This window comes from Chelmon rostratus, chromosome 10, assembly GCF_017976325.1.
Source record: "Chelmon rostratus isolate fCheRos1 chromosome 10, fCheRos1.pri, whole genome shotgun sequence".
In the NCBI taxonomy this organism is placed as follows: domain Eukaryota; kingdom Metazoa; phylum Chordata; class Actinopteri; order Chaetodontiformes; family Chaetodontidae; genus Chelmon; species Chelmon rostratus.
Genome location: NC_055667.1, coordinates 7,790,444 through 7,805,895, shown reverse-complemented (window position 1 = coordinate 7,805,895; position 15,452 = coordinate 7,790,444). Strand labels below are relative to the sequence as shown.

The window sequence follows — 15,452 nt, the reverse complement described above, 5'->3', positions numbered from 1 at the left end:
ATACACGCACACACACACACACAACAGCACACCAACCAGACCTATTTAATCACTTCAAGTTGCGTCATTTTCCCGAATGATTCAGACAGAAGGGCAAGGCAGCTCACAGTGTACATATGTTAGAGAGAGAGAGGGACTAAGTATAAATATGTGTGCGGCAGTGCTTTTTTTTCCTTCTACTACAAACTCTGGGGCATATACTAAAAGCCACGATCAGTGCAGCACTGAAACAAATCTGACCCAAGCAGACTGCAGCTCCTGCCAAAAGCAAATAGAGTCTTACGCTACATAATGCAGCACACAGCAGGAGTAAAAACGGGAACAGGATAGAGCAACACAGAAAAACCATAACAAGGAAAAATTGCTGTGTGCAAAAAGGGGGGAAAGAGTGGAAGAGAGAAAGGGAATAACAAGCGTGAAATGCTGGCAGTGGAGGACAGGAAGAGGGGCAAACGACGACAGAAGGAAATGAGGCAGAGACAGTCTGCAAGAAGAACGAGACAGAGCATGTTTAGAGGCAAATTACGACTTTACTGCTACCAGGAATTTGATTTAAGAGCAATTTAGTAACCAAAACAAAAAAACAGGGAAAGCTGCGTTGCATTAAACCCATTCTGTATTAATTTAATAGTGGACAACAAGTATGCAAATAAAACCCACTTTGACCACCTGAGGTGAAGTCATAAAGACGACATCAACACACGAAAACAAACACTGCTGCATGTCTCTCCTTTCTGCCTTCAATTCCAATTTCTTGGTATCATATATTATATAGAATGATTTCTTTTGGTGTGACATAACAGTATAATCAATTATTGACTTTAACATCACCTTGACTGTGGAGTTAAATGAATATGGGAGAGATTATTGAGCTCAACCTTTATGTAACTACTGCACATGCTGTACACACTACAGTATGTACAGTATGTACAGACTGCATTCCACAGAGGAACAAACTCACCATGGATCCAAGCACCAAAACCTTAAACAGGGATATGAACTAAGCAGGACTACTGGATCAGTGAAGCCTTGTTTTCATACTGTTCCCATGTCCCCTGATAATGCAAAGTGGAGGTAGGCATGATGCTCCAGATGAGGGCGGGACACAGTAGCAAAAAAGGAGCAGGAAGTTAGACTCTGTTTTAATAATCATACGGCACACACATGCACGCACTCACACACACAGCTCAGGTTTGGGTACTACATTAGATGAACAAATGCGAGGTGAGCACAGTGAGAAAAGAAACAAGAAACAAATTCTCTTGTATAATCATCACGAAGTTAAAAAAGATTTTTAAAAAAGATGGAGGAAAGGATGTAAAACTTAAATTGAATAAATGCATGTGGACTTTACCCTCCTAAACCTTGTATTCTCAATTCCATTTCCGCTGAAGTAGCTTCAAAGTTCAAACAGTCATCTGACCGTACCACACACTTACACACACATTGAGAGGGAATTCAAATCCCTATTTTATTACTTCATTGTGACGCTGAATAATCAATCAATTTTACATCAAGGACAGAGATGCAGCACTTCATTCACATTTGGTTTCTCTGGAAACGTCTGAATAGTCTTTATGATTTATAAATTTTTTAGAAGAGCTAAAATACATAAAAGCAAAAATTGGGACGTAAAGGCTGAGTGGAGCTTTTGCCTAGTTTAATAGATTTAGAGAGAGGATAAAGAATCCAGGTTTCAGGAAGCCAAGTTGAGACTTTCCAAGACATTTGTAATTCTGCCGGGACCTGACTTTAAGACCAATTATAAATTGAAATGCAGACATAAAGCTGTCAAATCTAGCTTGTTTTCAGTTCATGATAAAACTATAAACAAACAGGACAAAAAGCCAAATGAGAGATTGTTAGCAGAACTCCACACTGCCACCCTTTAGTCACATTTTACCCATTTTAAAGATAGTTTGAGTGTTGCCAAGTGCCAAGGATATAAAAAGAGACAAAAGCACAATGACACACACACTGTCTTTTTTCCAAGTACTGGCATTGGTATTGGTGCTCTTTGTGAGAACAGTTAGTGTGGAGCCCTGTGTTAAGGAACATGACTATGTTTAGCAAAGCAGACTAGATACAGAACGTAATGTAACTCCGTTTATATGCCTTATGTTTGTATTTAAGACTTTCAGATTTTACAAAAAGCCACAGAAATATTGTCTGACAACTAAATGCAGCTCTAAAAACTATATAGATTATAATAATCAGATGCTAACAATATAACCAATGAGTGTGTCTGTGTGTGTGTGCGTGCGTGTGGTAGCAAAAGTGTTAAACCTCTAAGCCAAAACATGCTTCGTCCGGTCCTTACGGCTTCGGCCTGCACTTACACTGGATCCACGTGTCAGAAAGATGCAATTGAGAGAAGACTTTGATGCATAAAATATTTTTGTCAACAGTAATAAGGGATATTGACTTTGACTGCATTTTAAGTGTGTGTGAGTGTGAGTGTGAGTGTGTGTGTGTGTGTGTGTGTGTGTGTGTGTGTGTGTGTGTGTGTGTGTGTGTGTGTAGCCGGGTGCCCGGTCATCCACAGCGCTTTTGGATGACTATCTGTCCCACAAACAGGATGAGATGGGTGGAGCCTTCTGTGGGGGGCCTGTTGAGTTACAACCAATCCCCCTCAGTGGGCTTGTCTGTCCCTCTCTGTGCTACAGTAGCATCAGGAGAGAGCAAATGAGGAATGGAGGAGGGAAAAAAAGGTTGAGAAGGACAGTTAGTCGCTCACTGAAAGCCCCTTACACTGGGCCTCAGACAGACACAGAAAGAGTGAGCAAGAAGGAGACAGAAGCTGAATCTCATTTGTGAGTGTTTTATGTTTCCTCCTCACTCTGGGACAATTCCCTGAAATATCCGGCAATGTTAACACCCCCTTTTTGGAATGTATTATTAAATGATGACGGTCGCAAGATGACGTTATTTCCTTCCCATTTTTAGGTGCGTGGAAGCAGGGGGAAACAGCTGGGGAAAGAGCTAACGAGATGTATCTTGTTTGTCTTATACATCCACCAACAGAATTACAAAAATGTAAATTAGCGGTTTTAGGTAGAGTTCCATTCACAGAATTGAATTTAAGAGCTCTCCAAATGATAACATATACGACCTACCACTTAAACACTGATGATTCTATTAACAATTGCTCCCAGGTCAACTCGGATCGCTGCACTTTTTTTTGGTACACAGAGTAACGCAGGATAACAGCACAGCAGGCTGAAAACTTTTACATATCTTGTCTCAAAATTACCCAACTACAAAACTAAGTGTGATGGAAACAGAGAGGGGTGACGGAGGAGTTTAGTCTGGGGCAGCTGCTCTGCAGGTGATCTGTAACTGAGCAGAGGTGTGAATAGTAGATCTTTCATAATAGTAGGTAAGGTTTATTGAAAAAAAAAAACTCAGTAATAATGTTAGAGTATTTATAAAAACTAAAATACCTATAGATGTATAGATAGAACTTTATTAATCGCCCAGCCCTAGTCAGCAGCTTTAACAAAAGTCTGTTTCCACCCGTCCAGACTACATCGTAAATTAAAGCAGGGCCAGTAGCGTACCATAAGCCACGATGTTAGAGGTTCTAAAAAGCGGCAGTAGTGTGGACGCGAGGCGTAAATGTAGCAAGAGCTATGCATTTTAAAACAAAAACATACTAGTGTGGCCTTAGATTGCCCATAGAGCAGAGACATTTCGATACCTGCACTGCTACAAGTCCATGAGAGACCACTTCATACATATCCAAACACTCCCAGGTTTAATGAGTGGCTGCACTAATGAGCCAGTGGTGCTTTTAGTGTGGCAGTAAACACGTTCAAGTTAACGCTCACATCAGTCTAATTAAAAGGGCCTCAGTTTAAATCAATGGAAACTGAGTCTTACTCATCCGCACAGAAGGCAGTGATGGTTATAATAGACTTTTGGCTGCCTACAGAAATATCTTTATTGTGGAGTTTGGTAGTCTGATTCCAATTAAACCAAATCAAAGTTAATGAATGAGCTGTGCACTTAAGGGAACACAGGCAGACTTTGATTACTGTATATCTTGTTGTGGCCTGTGTTTGTGTCACATGGGAAACGATGGGGTTTGTTTGTTTTTGACAGTAAAATTTCAAGACCTTCCAATGACCGCTCCATCATGTCATACAGCACGAGCTACGTGAATCAGATTTGACTGAGCTGTTTTTGCCAGCCCGAGGCCAAAGTTCTTGTTCCGCTCCTCTCATCAGAAAGAAAAGGTGTTAAATAAACTACCCTGAAATCGTAAAATCGGATTAAAAAAAAAAAAAGTGGAATTTGTGTGGCATCAGGGGTGGCAAGGGATGCTTGAATCTCTAACAGCCTGTGGCAGCACAGGCACTTACACTGATCCACTGTATCTTTTCAAAAAAAGTTATGTGGATTAGGGTTAGAAACAGTTTTATGATTCCACAACTTCTCCACTTTAAACAAAAAGCTTATGAAGCAAGCACCTTATCTGTATTTACAGAGGCAGCATCTGGAGCAAAAAGATGTGTTTCTTGTATCAGGTCTTCTCTGTTGCTCATGTTATTTTAGAACTTGGCATCTGTTTCTGTCACCTGAACGCCAATCCAGATCTGCTGGCCGAGTTACTTCTGCAAAAATAGACTGATGGTGATTTTCGACTCTTGTTAAGCATTTAAGCTGTTCTCTGGCCATGTTAAGCCCTACATAGCTCCATTAAGAGAAAAGTGGGCCTGTGCTTTATCTTAAGTCAGCCTGGCAGGTAAAATGGAAGCTGATGAACATTATATGAAGGGCTGGCTGGTCTGTGATCTGTGCCTGAGGGGATAGCTTGGTCACCATGGCAAATATTCAGTAGGCTTACAAGACAATTCAGTTTGTATAGATTTGGCTGGACTGATTGTGGGAAGGAGTAGGGAAATAAATCCATACATTTCAGTATTTCACAAACACAGCTTAATGGTTATAAGAACAGCACAATGCATGGATCAATCAATCAAATCCTAGAATTAGTATGTGTATAAAACATTTTGTTAAAATACTTAATCTACAGTACATCATCCTATATTCAATTCAATCTCACATTCTTGACAAGTCAAATAAAAACAGTTTTAAAAGGAGCATTTTAAAAACAAAAACTGCATGAAAATTCATGCCTCTGTACACAACCACATAGAGGCAGTGCACTGTACGTTGACGCAAACACTATCATCCAAATTGCCTTACATTTCCAATGGAGAAACAATTTTCTCCTTGCAGGAATTAAGCTACCCCACACCACAACATGCTGCACGAAGCATGTGATCTCTATGGTGGATGATATTGTTTACCACCACTGAGTTGTTCAGATGGTGAGCCCTGAGAACTTGCAATTCTATAAGCACTGCTTATATGGTAGCCTATGACCTTAAACTGTGAGGTCAGCCGCTATTGACATTTATCTCACCAAGCGCCTTAGGGGCTTCAAACAAGACCTAATCACACCAGCCACAACACCAGAGCCTCAACTACATTAATGTGTAGCTACACAATTACATCTCATAAGGAATCCATTAGCCCCTGTTCACATTAAGGAGGGAGGAGGAGACTGTGGCTGTAGGAATAATGGAATAATAAAAAAAGGAGTAATCTGTTGCATGTGAATGTGACAAAGCAGACAGATGTCTTCTTTTTTTCCCCTCGCTATTGCTGATTTATTCTACACAACAGTGATTCAACCTCTGGTCAGCTCATGAAGACCTTTAAATTTCGCCACTGCAAATGCTAGGTGTCTGGTAGGTCTTTCCTGGGGGGAAAACCACTACCACACAGGGAGTGATGTGTTTTGTTTGAAAAAAGCAGAAGAGAAACTGGTTAGTGAGCCATGATTTAACAGATGAGGGCAAAGTCAACAGAGTAATGAGCGGTTTGAATGACAGGCGAACTCAGAAGTGCAGAAATACTGCAGCAATCAGCACTAAAACAAAAAATGTGAGATTAGTGTTGCTATCACTCTACTTCAAACGTATCTCTAAAGATCTTGAATTATCTGGCACAGTACTAGGCATGGCCCTATCCTCTGATAAATTAAGTTTTATCTTATCTTATCTTGCAAGGTTATGAAGTTAGAAATCCTTGACAGATTATGTTATTGCTCACTGTTGTCTGTGAGACGTCTTATGAGAGACAGCTGTCCCAACCCTTTAGATCAGCATCAATTGGGTATATTTTAATGGACTTGCATGGGCTAAAATAAAGGCGATAAAGTTCTGGTGCACAGCGTTTTGTCCCCATCAGTCTGCAAGTGTAGCAGCACTGTTCTCCTTTACAACAGCCTGGTTCTGTGACGGGAGATGGGAGTGAAAGTTAAGTCAAAGAGACATATTATTTGGGCGCAGCACTGACTGACTGAGTTCTGACACCGAGTTTGGCAAAAGTAACAGATTCACTTAAGTCAGACGGTAAGAAATATGTTATCTCTGCTCCTTGCAGGGCTGTACGCAACTGAGAGTTTTGCCAGTTGAATCAGATTTGCTATTCAACACAAATATTGTGCTATTCTTTTCATTGTCTTTCATATAAACTATGTGCCCTCTGCCAATCAACATCAGCCTGCATGAGCCTCATGTAAGACTCAAGTTTTAATGCATTTCTTCATCATCTTTGATGTGAAAACATTAGATTTCCACACAGTCACAGAAAGTATAAGTGTGCGTCCTGCTCATAGTTCAGTTATCGAATCTCAGCATACCACAGAGGGTCACTCCTTCCCAGACTGCTGACAAAGATAACAGCCGAAGAGTCAATCACAGTGGACGGCAGTAGAGGAGGTTGTACCACCGTCTGGTCTAGTGGACTTTACTGACAGTCATCTGCAGAGCAGAGAGCGATGGAGCAGCCAACAGACGGGAGTCGCACTGCCCTGCCTCACACTGCCCTCTTTCTATCACTCGTCTCCGCTTCCATCATAGTTAGTTCTATGGTTTGTTGTCATTTTGACACTCAGTTTGTAGAGTTTACAGCTTGCCACACTTTTGCTGCTGCACTGCTCGTGTACAAAGATGCAGCTAAAAACAAAACTGCACTGATTGGACTGGCAAAATGCTGGTCCACACAGGGTCTTCTCGACTGATGACTCGAATCATCGACTTCTGGTGGCAGAAGTACCTCCTTGTTTCTTATTAACAAGGAGCACTGTACAAAACACTTAGGTAGCAACTTTTTTAGCCAGCACCGCTGTCACTTTTACTGGTTCAATGGCAAATGTTATTATTACACTTTCAATGTGTCAGATGCATAGTCAGTCAATATTTAGGTGAAAAAAAGTATTGGATCGTTCTCATTAGTATTAAAAGGAATACACACTCCTACATATTACCAGCTGTTTTGAAACCTCCTTCAGCTAAGCCCGAGTCTCTGCCAATGACAAGGGATTGTGAAAAGGGCCCATTTAAGACAGCAGTGCTGCACATTAAACTGGAGTCAGTATCCAAATATTTATCTGACCTTTGAAAAACCCTGATCTACAGTGTTGATTCAGGACAAGATCTAGCCAAACCAGCATCACAGCTTGCCAAATATAAATAAATTACTGACTGACATCAATACACCTTCAAATAATCACCAACTGTTGTCTGACATAGTGACAGACAACAGCATGATCCATCTGCTTATCTATGGCACTGAGTTCTACCTAATTAGTGTTATTTTTAAAAGCACTTGTTGAACCAAACCCCTGTGTTTTCACTGCTTTAAGGGTGACTGTAACTGATAGCATTATTTTTACTATTATTATTGTTATTATTATTATTATTATTATTAGATGTAGTTGTAGTAGTATCATTACTACTATTGTGTAATAAAACATGATGTGATGTTTGATACATGTGAAAACATGGTATTCTCTGAGACGGTTATCATACGTGATAATCTCACACCGTTGCAACCATACTCTGCACACTATACACTGAAATCCTGCATCTGATGCTTAAAAAAAAAGAACAGGAGCAGTAGTAGGGGCCAACAATGTGAACTATCATATTCTGTATTAGGAGTGAGCAATATTGTGTGAGGAAATCTAAATTTGTCTAGGACTAAACTGTTAATACAATGGCAGTTCTGCCTTTAATATTTCTAGATATACTACATTAGACAATTGTGTTTAACATTACAAATGAATTACCAGGATGGTTATATGATTTATGCATCAATACTACGAGTAGCCGAAAATACACATCTGTATGAGGTTATTTTCTCAACTAACAATTTCACGATTGATTTGATTCTCTGGTTTAACCTCTCAAATTACTGCTTCATTTTGTTATAAGTAACAGTATAAAGTAATTGTTGATTTGAACTGATGGTTGGACTAAACAAGCATTTTTCAATTATTTCTTTTTACGAACAAAGGTATAATCAATCAATCGAGAAAACAATCACAAGATTTATTTATTAAATAATTTTATTGCTCAAAATCTAAACTCTCTATCCACATCAGGGCAAAGATTCATCTTATATGGAATAAGATCACTTCCACCACATAAGATGATAGAAACAACGTTCACAGCCAAACAACTGTTATGTATCTGTGCTTTAATTAAAGATCATCGCGCAAATCGCTCTAAAAGCAAGTAAGAAGCAGTGCTAACTTTAAACTCCATGAACTGAACAAAGATACTGGAAACATTAACTCAAAGCAACAACGTGTGTGAGTGTGTAGTCTTGTAGGTATTTGTGAAAATGTCTGAATGTGTGTGTGTGTACATGCACACATGCATTCCATATTGCCTGGAATTAGCTTACATTTCAATATAGTGTGCTGCACCTTGAGGCCCCCATGCATCTGTTATCATTTTACAACCTGCCTGTAACTCAGCAGAGTACAAACCTCCTGAGCACAATGTGCTCCACTAAGCACCTCATTACAGCAAAAGGCCCTTTGTATCCCACCGAGGTAATAGGTGGGTGGGAGGATGCTTTAGGTGAAGGAATCAACACAGCAAAGTGGCTGTTGTCCCCATTCAAGACAAAACCTCTCAACTTCCAGCTTTTTCCAGGTTCATAAGGCTGTGATAAACTGCACACTGACTCCATGAATTCATTTCATGTTGCAATATCTCTTAGCTGCGAGCGTGAGCTGGTGGGACTTAGAAACATACAGTAAGTCGATAATACTAAACACATGATACCGTGCGCTTTTGGAGATACAAGGTTTTGGTCCAACAGCAGCAGGAGGCAAGTGGTTATTGAATCATATCATTGCAGGGTGTAGCATGGTGTGTGTACTCACAACGTAGGAAAGCAACAACCCAGTAAAATCATAATGCACCAAAACAAGGTGAAAGAAGCACACACACTAACAGTGCAACAAAACCCACAATGTGGCAAAAATAACACAACGTGTTCTTCAATGAATAAAACATTAACTTTCCAATCTCATGGTTGTCATTGCATCAAATATGCCAAAGGTACATTATCTTTCACCATATTCAATAGAGTCAACACAACAAAAAAGAGACTCGAACAGTCCCTGTAATTCTAGCACAGCACTACAAACACGGCAGTACAGCTACAGTGTTTTTACATGCTATGCTAAAAAAAAAAAAGGTCTACATAGGAAATCCTAGAGATTGTGGGGAAAAGAAAAATCACCTCATTAACATAAAACAATTTACTTCCAGTATAATAAATAAAATAATTTGTACAATTTTCTCTACTCTCTCAGCTCCACTCTCAGCCTGAGCAGAAACACGCACAGACATCCACCCCATCCAGCTCTTGTTCCAATCAGGACCGATGGTTTTGTTTAAAACTTCAGCCTCAAAGTGAAAGTGAAGAGCTGAACATTCACTGCACACATACCTCTTAATGATGAGCAATGAGCACTGAGGAGAAACACGCTATGAAGTCATGCACGGCATATCCACACAAATCCCACAACATGCAAGACACTTAAATCTGACAGAACAGCGCCTTCATTAAAGCTGGAACTCTGCTGACTTGATAACTGCTATTATCTGACAACACACATGTGGGATACAATACAGAATATAACTAAAATGAAGAACTTTTCAACATACTGTCAGATTGTCTATGGTTCCTAAAAGTCACACATTTTGTAGTAACTGACTGAAGTCTACCTTGGTCCATTCTACTCCACTCAGCTCCATGCTAATCTGTCCCTTTGTCTTCCTCGCCTGAAAACAGGAGCAGCCTCCTCCACATCAGACTGACAACATCCAGGACTGAGGGCATGCAACACCTCCGTGCACTTCTAAACACACATCACGACATCCATCCGTCTGTTTGCACACGAAGTCAAAGAAAAAAGAAGAAACATGTTGATTAAATGCAGTGTAGTAACCTCCATTTCGGTATATTTTCCAATCGGCGTTTTTGGATTTTGCAGGGGTTTGCGCACTGGCCCTGCTGCAGGCAGGCAGGCAGGCAGGCATACACATGTGGAATGTGGAGGGAAGCATCCGCCTTTAACAATAACACCATACACAAAACATAACCGGGACAGGGCTTGTGTAGAAGTTGTGCTGAAATGCGAATTGAATCCGCAGTGTGAAATGCCATGTGGCCCCAACGCACGTCAACGCGGCATAAGCTGGGAAACAAAGAGCAAAGCTGCAAGGTTTTTATTGCTCGTGCAGCGGCTAGCTCATAACATCGCATGCTAACCGAGTGCTACGCGTTTCTGTCACAAACCAAGCTGGTGGATTCTCTCTTACCTGATGTGGCATATCAACCTTCACTTTGTGCAGTAGCAGAGGGGGGCCCAAATGCTGGAGCCAGGTCTCCAAATGTTCCGAGCCAGTGGAGTTGAAGGCGGCTTTCTGACAATTTCCCCACGCTGAAAAAACTTTTCCTCCGTATAAAACCAAACTGTCAACAGAGAAGAAAGGGGGAAGGAGGAGTGATGAGGCAGTGCTATCTAACGGTCAGTCGAGGGGCTGGGAATTGGGTAACGTTAGAGCCCCGATGACGTCCCGTTATTTCTTCCATGGACGCCAAACGCCATTCAATAAATCTGGCGATGCAATAGTCGCGCTGCTCAAGCAGATGTAAACACCTCTGTGAGCGAGACTTCAGACCTTTCCCGAAACACTTCTGCACTTCTGGGACATTCGGCACACAAGTTCCACATGATGCGGCACTTCACCCGAAACTAAACTTTAAAGTTTAGATTTGTTCACATCGCCCGCTGCCATCCTCCTCTGTGTATTTTGGTAGAGAAACGTCGGACCGAGCGCAGAAGCATCATTTGGACACGTTAGTTAGAACTATCTAATTGAAGAGTGGATCCTAAGCATTTTTTGATGTGCCTGAAGTCATGTTTGTAGGTTTGTGTGATTGCCAACACGCACGGCCATATTCAATTGCCACATTTTTAAAAGGGGCTTCGCCGTCCTCTTTCTACACATGAGCGGACCGAACGTTGACACTAGCTAACGAAACCGCCAGCAGGACCAGCAGCTACAAAACGAAAATGTCCTTTATTATTCACACACCGAGGGCTATTATCGCGTTACACCGGCGGGGCGACAGTGAATTTGCCTCTCTACAATGACAGTACGCCTGTTTGTGTCAGCGGCATGTCAAAATATTGCAGCCCGCTAGAGAGCAATAACAACAGCTAGCTCTACGTTAACAGCAGCACACTTTACTGGCCTGAAACGCGCGTGTGCCACTCGGCCTGAAAGCACTTCTCAGCAAAATGTGACCGACAAAGAGCAAAACTACAATGATATTAGAGTGCTGCAACACCTTTCACTACACGGGTCACTCCCAAAGGTACAGGAACGAGTAAAATAACTTACATTAGTCCATGCGACGAGAAACGTAAGCACACACTCTGTTAGTCCAGTTTTTTAGATCTGTAACATAGATGGACTGCACTTCTCTATAGCCCCGCCCCACGGTTTACCAGCAGGCATATCTATACATATATATAATCCCCCCGGTGTCCAATCACAGCGCTCCACTCCGGAAAAGTGTCTGCTCCCATTGGTCGAGAAACGTATCAGTCTCGAGCTGAGTCTCCAGCTGTCTCCTTACCATATAGGGGTGTGTCGTGACGTAGCACGCAGCCTGATAGGTGGTCAATAATTTCGTCTAAAATGATGATTAGACGACTAAAACAAATTAAAATGCGTGATTAATTAAAAAAAATGCCAAGAGCAATATTCTGGAGTTTGTGACGTTCAGGGCGCTTGATTTTCTGCTTTTGTGGAGACTGGAGAGATGGTGAGGAATGTCACAAGAATAAACATAATTTGTTGATACACTGAGTCTGCAAATTTGTGTTTTAGCAATGTTGACATTTTAAATGTTAAATGTGCTTTGTAACGCCACATTTCTCATCATGCATTATTAATGATTTACCTATACATAATATATGAAAGTTCCAGCATCCTCTTCTCTGTCTTTCTGATCTCTGTCCTGGAAACTGGTGGTAACTGATAGTATACACATACCAAGAACAGTGGAGGTTAGTGAAAAATATCTTCACCCACCAATAACCAAGTGGTCTCTGTCCATAGTGTATATGTGGAAACAGGGCAGAGCTCATTTGTTTACCTGTGAAAGAGTTCAGTGGGGATGAACGGGCGCTGAGGTGCTACACTATGCCACCCCTGGGAGGCTTTATTAGAGCACTTCAATCACCAATATTATGCACTCTGTAATTAGGAGTTCATCTATTCTTGTATCCATCTCTCTTCATTTCCCTGGATGAGCCATGCAGTGCACAGTGTCAGTCTCAAAGAGTCAGACTATAGTGTGTGTTTTTTTTCATGGAGGGTACACCAACTGGACTTTAGACCATTTGACTGGTCATTTGACTACAAGGATCCAGTCCATGACCTTTAAGTGCAATGAGGTCCATGTTGGCAACATTCCAGGGAGTAATCCATAACTTGCTGTGTGTTTCAGGCAATGACACAAATGAGATGGGCAATATTCTAGCTTTTTCTGATGATAAAAGGCAACATTTAGATTTCTTATTAGGGTTAGCCTTATTAGGCTTAGGGTTCTCTGTGAAAGGATTATGGTGTTTCAAGGTTTCCTTTCTGTGCTGTGTTAAAGGAGGTTTGCAAAAATGTCATCATGGAAGTCAAACTTTGGCTTTCTACTCTGTGCTATACTATATTATATTATACATTGTACTGTTATACAGTACTATACTCTGTGCTATACTGTATAATACTATACAACTCTATACTATACTATACAATACTAATACTATACTTTGCAAATTTCTCCTTGGAGATAAATAAAGTATCTATCTATCTATACACCATACTGTTATACACTACACTACACTCTGTTCTATACTGTATGACACTACAATACACTGCTATACTATACTACGCTACACTATAGTATGCATTCTAACTTTATACAGTACAATACTCTGTGCTACACCATGCCATGCCATACCATACTTTATCATAATATACATTATATTGTTATTCAGTACTATAATCTGTGCTACACTATGCCACACAATGTACTGTTACACAGCACTGTCATACACTCTACTATACTGCGCTAACATATTATAGCCTACAGTATAGTACACACAACTATAATACAAACAACTCAAAGGTTGTAGATTGTAAAAGGGCCAGTTTGACCATATCAAACACCAACAAAACCGAATCAACTGAAGTTATTTTATAAAGTTCTCACTCACAACAAAATTAACTGTATATTAATTGAATTGTATTGTGGTGGCAGAAATCAATGAGCCAGGTAACCCCAGGCAAATGAAACTAACATGAGCTGCATGGCTTCCTATCACTAGTGGGAAATGACTAGTGTGTGTGTGTGTGTGTGTGTGTGTGTGTGTGCACGTGCGCATGAGACAGAGAGAGAGAGAGAAGGATGCTGTGGGGGCTCTTTGGTTCTAAAGTTCACTTACTTTAGGCTAGTTTAACAGCTGCAATCACTATGTTGCAAATATCATCATATATTATATAAGTAGCTAAACATAAATGTCAAAAGTGAATGGCTATGAGCAAGTAAGTTATGGTTATACAATGGTAAATATATGGCTTTACCAAGAGCCATTGTAGCTTCAAGCCATTGCAACTTCAACAAATACATAAATCCCATTTAAAGCAGTGTAGTTCTGCACAGCTCACACCTGCCCGGGATCCTGTAACACTTTTTTCTCTATGTTTAAAGCCTCCAGTGTGAGCATAAAAACACAAGAATTACAACTGCATTTAAATCAGTGTTGACAATATATACAAAAAGACGCTGCTGTTCTTGTGTCTACATACACAGCCTATTTACTTTCACATGTGTATGCGTGCATTATAGTTTTCCTTGCAGCCTGCCTGTGTGTGCATGTGCTGGAATCTAGGCCATCCCTTGTGGCTTTGTGTCTGAGAGGCGGATCAGTCTATATGAGGGGCAGCCAGGCATATGGGCGTGTTTGTGTGGGGGCATGCGCACACAGGACTTCATCCTCCTCTGTGTGTATAAGCCAGAGGAAAGAGCATATACTGTATGAGGTGCCGGGGTTGTCTAGGGGTGTTTCCACTGGGCAAACACACTACAGCATAATAGGAACAGGAGACGCTCTCACTTAAATTGTACACACAGGGACACACACACTGTTTTTGTAGCTCTCTCTTCTCGCTATATTCCCTCCTAGAACTCAGATTCTCTCCATCACACTTCAGCGCCCCAACACCCCACCTCCAAACCAACACACACATGCACACACACACCACTTTCTCTCCCACTCACAGGGTGAGTCTAGGAAACAGCTGGAAAAGCAAATAGTCGCAGGCAGGCCGAGGCCTGGCCCACTGGCTCTCACACATGACTGGACCTTTACTTGGATGAATGCAGTCCTCACACTGATTTTTCAGCTGCAGTCAAAAAGCACAAGGAGCAGTGCAATTGCACCAACCTAAAGGAATGCTGCAGCAGTTGGCAAACACTCCCTTTGATCAACATCGCAGTGTGCGGTGAGAAGATTGGTAGCAGCGTCATCCTCGTGTGCCGCAAGTTTCTCAGGGATATTTTGGCAGCTACGGCCACACAGAGGATCACACAGTCCAGGGATGGAGTTGTCCCAGCAACAACCAGGCCTTCCCTCTGTCTCCATTTTAAATTGCATGCTCCTAAGCTCTGCCTTGTCCTCTAACTCCTCAACAATGTCATCATCAGCCTCCAACATCAATAAAGTCGACCCATATTCACAACAAATTAGCTGCATTCTTTCCAATTAGACATGAGGGAATTTGATAGCTGAGCAAAACTGGAACATGGGGTCAGGAAGTCAGCAAATATTTTTTGCTCTACCTACAGTAACCTCTTTTTTTCAGCTGACATAGTTAAAACCCACAAGATTTGATGTTGTGAATATCTCATATATATTTTGCAATATGAAACTGAAAGAAATTGTGGATTGTATGGTTTTATCCCTTTCGTTGTTTGAAAGTGTTCAGGAACACTTAAAAACT

General features: G+C 41.1%; 1 protein-coding gene across 1 annotated transcript in view; it reads right to left on the bottom strand.

Annotated features, from left to right (window-relative positions):
- Positions 1 to 10,830, bottom strand: part of LOC121612613 (vitamin D3 receptor A) — a 68,380-nt gene extending 57,550 nt beyond the window's left edge. Inside the window, exon 1 of the mRNA XM_041945624.1 lies at positions 10,701 to 10,830. The gene's annotated coding sequence lies outside the window, so the exon portion shown is untranslated. The remainder of the gene's footprint in view (positions 1 to 10,700) is intronic.
- Between the last annotated feature and the right edge of the window lie 4,622 nt (positions 10,831 to 15,452).